The following is a 7,707-nucleotide window of genomic DNA, read 5'->3' as shown; positions in this document are numbered from 1 at the left end:
ATTTCTCCAACCCGACACACGGGATGACCCCCTTAATTTGATTCCGAATTGATCGTCGATAGTGCCGCTAATTTCACTCCACTAACAGTGTTATCCTGCACAATTATGCGTCGAATAAAGGATTGCTGTCGCCTTTGTTAAAATCAGTCTATTTCGGTTTCGTATTGTCTTTTGGATTCTGCCGGTCTCTTCGTAAATCGCAATGACACTTTGGATGGTAGAATGACTTCTATGGAAAATTTTTCCTATTTCCCTTAACGTCCTTATGCAGTTGCACCACTAATTTTCGCTCACTGTTAAGCAGTTCACCAGATTTCCTACCCATTATAATTCTTTTTTAGAAAAGGTGTTTTTTAACTATGGTTTACTCAAAATTGCTTATCACACTTTACTAGAGGTTAACAACTGAAATTTTACATTGTGGCACAACCAGTGCTTGTATTGTGTACGAAGACGAATTTTGTTTTGACTTAAGCAAGAAATTACATTCCTGTTAATGCAATAGTGATGGCAGCTAATATTTCGCATTGTTAGATGATTGCAGACACTGTAAGCAATAAAATTTGTGTATTTCATCTGACATACTTAGTACTGATTTCAAATAATATTTAAATAATATACGAATACGGATTTTGCATAGTGTATATGTGTAACCTATATATAATACATTTACCAAATCTATTAAAAATCTTGCAGTTTAGAATAATCGTCAACCTTCAATTGACGCGTTGCAAGCTCGTCCTCAATTGAACTAATCTTTATTCCATACAAAGGAAAATTTCCAAGGTAGGTAACGGTGCTTCTATGGGCGGTGGGTAACGGTATTTCTATGCGCACTGTCAAAGTAATCAAAACACAGCGCAAGTTCGAGATATGATTTCTCTTGATAGAAAGGCAAATCGTAACAAATCGTAATATTGTCGCATAATGAAGTTTAGAATGAAGTCTAAGCTACGATTCAACGTTCATATTATCGTAGTTTTTAGTTATTAATAATAATAATATAATCATAACTTTAGCAGTATAGAGTCGGCGAATTTGTTGCAAATTGGAAACAATTACTTGAGAAAGCGCCGGTCCGCTTGACCAGTAGTTTTGAAACACTGAATATCAATTTTATAAAAGTGAAATAGTCTGAGATACTAGAAGTCCGTAGGTAGTGGATAATATTTGTTTAGGATGAGCATAATATTTATGTATGTTTTTTATATGTATCTATATCTGGAAATATATGAAGAAACATTTTGAATTTATAACCATCTGCGAAAAGAAAAACGTGTATAGAAGGTTCCTCACATAAGATGAAGATAAGCTATTAAAATCGGTCCACTGTCTATCTATCTGTCACAATTAGGTGAGAAGGCGGGAACTACAAGTCCTTACGCATGCGGTAAATAACATTGCAGCACGTTGAACTCCAAATACTAAAAAAAGACTGATACAAAATTTTCACTGAATATAGCCATGTGGGGTATCGCGATCAGTGTTCTTCGAATCGGAATATTAGTTTTGATATTAATTGCGAAAGGGGTGAGTACGGCTGTTCGGAAAGGGGTAATTACTTCAAGGACCCGTTATCAGCAAGCACAAAAGCGGAAAAATCGGGAAAAAATAATGGCAGCTCGTGCACATGGCATCTAGGCCTCCAAATACTCCCGTTACGGTATCTAATTGAAAAAAGTTAAAAATAGTATATTCCCATATTTTGGAAAAATACTGCGAACCGCCCTTAAGTTTATTCTAGATCTGCACGATTTTGCAATTAAATAGGTTTTTTGTAGGCAGCATTATACTGGAAAGGTTGGTGGAAATCCTGCTATTATTAACAAAGTTATAGTAGATCAAAATTTTTCCTCCCGAGTCAAATAATTAGCCGCTACCATCTTAAATTAATTTCTTACCTAACTTGTCCGACTTGTCATGAATTGGAGTGGATTCTACTCGTCAGAAAACTGAGTAACTGTGTGCATGCCAAAACGCACTGTTTCTATAAACGCCTCATTTTTTCCAAATAATTTACGTAAATATACTCAAAATAATAACAAAACAAATAACTTCCTATAAAAAGAGTGTCGATATTTCAAAACGATAACTAATGCCATTAATTAAAAAAAATCGGAATAATGGAAGCTAGGCGCTTCAGGTATAAAGCTTTTGTGTTCATTTTATGTGAGGAGCTTTCTGTCCACGTTTTTCTTTTCATAGATAACTATAAATTTAAAGTGCTCATCCGCAGCAAATATTGTCTATTGCCGAATCATCATCATCATCAACGGCGCAACAACCGGTATCCGGTCTAGGCCTGCCTTAATAAGGAACTCCAGACATCCCGGTTTTGCGCCGAGGTCCACCAATTCGATATCCCTAAAAGCTGTCTGGTGTCCTGGCCCACGCCATCACTCCATCTTAGGCAGGGTCTGCCTCGTCTTCTTTTCCTACCATAGATATTGCCCTTATAGACTTTCCGGGTGGGATCATCTTCATCCATACGGATTAAGTGACCCGCCCACCGTAACCTATTGAGCCCGATTTTATCCACAACCGTACGGTCATGGTATCGCTCATAGATTTCGTCATTGTGTAGGTTACGGAATCGTCCATCCTCATGTAGGGGGCCAAAAATTCTTCGGAGGATTCTTCTCTCGAACGCGGCCAAGAGTTCGCAATTTTTCTTGCTAAGAACCCAAGTTTCCGAGGAATACATGAGGACTGGCAAGATCATAGTCTTGTACAGTAAGAGCTTTGACCCTATGGTGAGACGTTTCGAGCGGAACAGTCTTTGTAAGCTGAAGTAGGCTCTATTGGCTGACAACAACCGTGCGCGGATTTCCTCATCGTAGTTGTTATCGGTTGTGATTTTCGACCCTAGATAGGAGAAATTGTCAACGGTCTCAAAGTTGTATTCCCCTATCCTTATTCTTGTTCGTGCTTGTGTTTGACCAGTGCGGTTTGATGTTGTTGGTTGATTCGTCTTCGGTGCTGACATTGCCACCATGTATTTGGTCTTGCCTTCATTGATGTGCAGCCCAAGATCTCGCGCCGCCTGCTCGATCTGGATGAAGGCAGTTTGAACGTCTCGGGTGGTTCTTCCCATGATGTCGATATCGTCAGCATAGGCCAGTAGTTGGGTGGACTTGAAGAGGATCGTACCTCTTGCATTCACCTCAGCGGATCACCTTCTCGAGGGCCAGGTTAAAGAGGACGCATGATAGCGCATCCCCTTGTCGTAGACCGTTGTTGATGTCGAATGGTCTTGAGAGTGATCCTGCTGCTTTTATCTGGCCTCGCACATTGGTCAGGGTCAGCCTAGTCAGTCTTATTAATTTCGTCGGGATACCGAATTCTCTCATGGCCGTGTACAGTTTTACCCTGGCTATGCTATCATAGGCGGCTTTAAAGTCGATGAACAGATGGTGCAACTGTTGTCCATATTCCAACAGTTTTTCCATCGCCTGCCGCAGAGAGAAAATCTGATCTGTTGCTGATTTGCCTGGAGTGAAGCCTCTTTGGTATGGGCCAATGATGTTCTGGGCGTATGGGGCTATCCGGCCTAGCAAGATAGTGGAGAATATCTTATAGATGGTACTCAGCAACGTGATACCTCTATAATTGCTGCACTGTGTGATATCTCCCTTTTTATGTATGAGACAGATTATGCCTCGCTGCCAATCGTCAGGCATTGATTCGCTGTCCCATACCTTGAGCACAAGTTGATGAACCACTTTGTGTAACTGGTCGCCTCCATATTTAACCAATTCGGCTGTAATTCCATCGGCTCCTGGCGACTTATGATTTTTTAGCCGATGAATTGCACGGACTGTTTCTCCTAAACTTGGTGGTGGCAGTATTTGTCCGTCGTCTTCAGTTGGCGGGACCTCCAACTCGCCGATGTTCTGGTTGTTCAGTAGCTCATCAAAGTACTCAACCCATCGCTCTAATATGCCCATTTTGTCGGAAATCAGATTTCCCTCTTTGTCTCGGCAGGATGAGCATCGAGGTGTATAAGGCTTCATCCTGCTGACTTGTTGGTAAAACTTCCGCGCCTGGTGCGGTTGCTCCCTGTACTTTTCTAGTTCACAGACTTGTTGGTTCTCCCAGGCTTCCTTTTTCCGTCTGTGAAGTCGCTTCTCCGCTCGACGGAGTTCGTGATAAGTCTTTGCGCGTGCCCGCGTTCTTTGAGAATGCAACATTACTCGGTATGCGGCATTCTTCCGTTCCGTTGCTAGCTTACATTCATCGTCAAACCAGCCGTTCCGACTCCTTTTGCGGCTGGGGCCAAGTATATTTGTGGCCGTATCCATGATAACGTTCTTCAGGTGGTTGTGAAGATCATTAGTTGATGCTTCATCTCCAGGTCCTCTATTGACTGCGGTTATTGCGGCATCCATTTCCCTCTTATAGGTGTCGCGGAGGGTTGTGTTGTGGATGGCTTCAGTGTTCACTCTCACCTGATTGTCAGAGGGGATTCTAGGTGGTATTGTTATTCGAGCTCGGAGCACCATGCCAACGAGATAGTGATCCGAGTCTATATTGGCCCCCCTATATGTTCTGACATTCATCAAGGCTGAGGGGTGGCGGCGTTCGATCAACACGTGGTCAATTTGGTTGAAAGTGGTCCCATCTGGAGAGGCCCACGTATGTTTGTGGACCGCTTTCCGTGCAAACCAGGTACTTCCAACAACCATTTCGTGTGACCCTGCTAATTGAATAGTCCGCAGTCCGTTATCATTTGTTTTTTCGTGTAAGCTATGGGAGCCAACGTATCGCCTGAATACGGGCTCCTTCCCTACTTGGCTGTTGAAATCCCCAAGTATGATTTTGATATCATATCTGGGACAGGCTTCGAGGGCTCTTTCTACTGCCTCGTAGAAGGTATCCTTCTCCGACTCTGCAGTCTCCTCTGTAGGGGCGTGAACGTTTATGAGGCTTATATTTCTAAACTTGCCTCGCAAGCGCAGAGTGCATAGCCGTTCGCTTATACTTTCAAAGCCGATAACAGCAGGTTTCATTTTTTGGCTGACTAAGAAACCTACTCCGAGCACATGGTTTACTGGATGGCCGCTATAATATATGGTGTAGTGGCTCTTCTCCAGGAAACCGGTCCCTGTCCATCGCATCTCTTGCAACGCTGTTACATCAGCCCTATATTGAGACAGGGTATCGGCTAGCTGCTTATCAGCTTCATCTCTGTACAGGGAGCGCACGTTCCATGAGAAAATGCGCAAATCGTTGTTCCTTTGTCGTTGCCGGGTCCGTCGTTTTAATATCCGTCCTATCCGTCCTATTGCCGAATACTGATGTGTAAACGTATATACGCAGATACCTATAACATAGCATGCTGGTCCCAAGCTCAGGTAAAGGAGGAGGGTTTGAAGTAACGTACTTTGTACTATCCTCAGTAAAACAAAAATAAAATGCTGAGATCAGGGAAAAAGATAAATAAAGTATAGTTAGAGTTATTCCACTGTGCTAAATCCTACCTGATCTCTCTTGGTGACAGGTCCCCTCGACAGGCCGACCAAGAAAATTGGTTCAATTAGAAACAAGATAATCGGTTCGAGTGACAAGCCTCGGAAGAATGCTAGGGCGTCCACCTCAGTCGACGCGGCTCGACTCGGTCCTGCCGAGAAATGCGCAGGCGTTCTTGAGGCATTTATGGCGTCAAGACGTAAGTAAGTTAGTCCCAAAAAAACAAATATGTGTCTGCATGCTAAATGTTGGCACTCCAACTTGAAAGATGCCCTTCGGAAAAGGCGCATTGACATCTGCAAAAAACTCGATGGTTTGGTGCCAAAAGCTGCGACATTGAACGCGAATGCGGTAAAAATGGCTGCCAAACTTCTCTATTTTGGTAGCCCACACACTCAACTTAGTGTTGGCATTGCCATCTCAGGGGGTTTCCGTGATGCCATTAAAGAAGTTGAACAATTTCATGGTCGGCTGCTAAAGTTCACCATTACATTAGTTGGTGGTACTATTCACTTCTTCACCGCGTACACACCACAGACAGGTCGACTTGATGCCGACAACATCTCGATGAAAAGACTTGTCACATACCTGCTGACGACTATACCATCATTACCGGCGACTTTAATGGTCATATGGGTGAAAAGGCCATGGGGAAAGGAATTCGGAGTGTCCAATGAGGGTGGTGAGCGTATAATCGATTTTGCGGACACCCATGGCCTTGTACTTATGAATATGTGGTTCGTCTCGTCTTGCTACATTTTATAGTGGGAACAGTAAAACGCAAATCGACTGACCTCGCTTGTGAACGGGACAAAGGCTGAAGAAAAAGAAGAGTAAAACGCAAATCGACTATATTCTCATAAGACGCCAACATTTTACCACCGTCACTGATTGCAAAGCCGTTCCCGTTCAACATCGTCCGTTGATTGCCGTCCTGCAAATTAAGCAACCGATAAAACAACATGAGGAACGCACTGGCCCGCCGCGCATTAATGGTGGCGTTTTCGTGGGAAGAAAGAAGAAATCATCTGACTACTAATTTTGCATATAGCGTTTCGCAGACCAAATACTTTCACCAAATTTCGTGACGGTAACTTCAGTGGTTTGGGAGTAAATCCCGTGTGGCAGACAGACAGACGGAAATTGAACCGATTTTAGTAACCTTGAAAATGTAAAATGTTTGCATACGACCGAGTTCTGAGAGACCTGTGACTTATTACGGTGTTTATATTTTGGGCCTTAAACTCCCTTCACCCTTCCGCAGATATTGAAAATTATATCAGTTCAGAAAATTACTAATTAATGCCTTTTTTCATTACTCTGTTCTGCAGAAAACATTTTACACCTCCTGTCACATGTACAGGAAACCTGCCTCTGAACTCAACGTAAAATCATATCATTCCTTGCATTCCTAGATTAAAATTTCGTGTCAGTTGATTAAAATATTTCCCATCAAATGGGGTGAGAGAATCGGCTTGTTTTACACAAAACCTTAAAAATGATCATCTATTCTGTTAAACTTATTTTGTTAAAGCGAACTTAAGTAACTTACCATCATGTTAGATTAATATTTTTTAAAGCCCTTTAGATAATCACAACGAAAATTTCTCACTGTATTAAACACAGCAAATTTCTAGTTCAGATATTTTACTTAAACTGCATATCTGAGTGAGTCTCCTTTATGTATTATAGACTGATATTATAACTGTGTCGTTGATTGCACTGTGCTTACAGCTCTGCAGCGCTATCTCCGACTATTTACCCAATGATTATTCCCGCATATATTAATGTTGCTTGGGTGCAGAATTTCAAATTATTAAACATTTAACGGCATTGGAAAGGTAAAAATTAGAATCTTGTGCGCTTAGATTCCATATTTTATTCAATTGCTAGTGTCCTAAATGCATTCGCAGTCCTTCATATCTATCTTTGACCTTTTTCTATTTCAGTCCAACGATTCAACGTACTTGAATTCGTTTTTCCAGGAAAATCAAAGCATTTCGCTTGTCGCAAAGTGGACCCATAATTAATGCTTCTTTATGTTAACCTAATATTAGACATAAGACCGCCTATTGTCATTGGCAGGAAAATTATATTGACGTTCTCAAGTATCATTAATTACTGTATCCTAGAAGTTAAGCTGTAGCAAATCATACAAACGTTTTTTCCCGTCTACCCAATGCTCCTATGTACTATGTATGTAGCTCGTAACTAGTACTCGACATCTTACATATATAC

This window comes from Hermetia illucens, chromosome 1, assembly GCF_905115235.1.
Source record: "Hermetia illucens chromosome 1, iHerIll2.2.curated.20191125, whole genome shotgun sequence".
NCBI lineage: Eukaryota > Metazoa > Arthropoda > Insecta > Diptera > Stratiomyidae > Hermetia > Hermetia illucens.
This window is presented reverse-complemented; position numbering follows the sequence as displayed.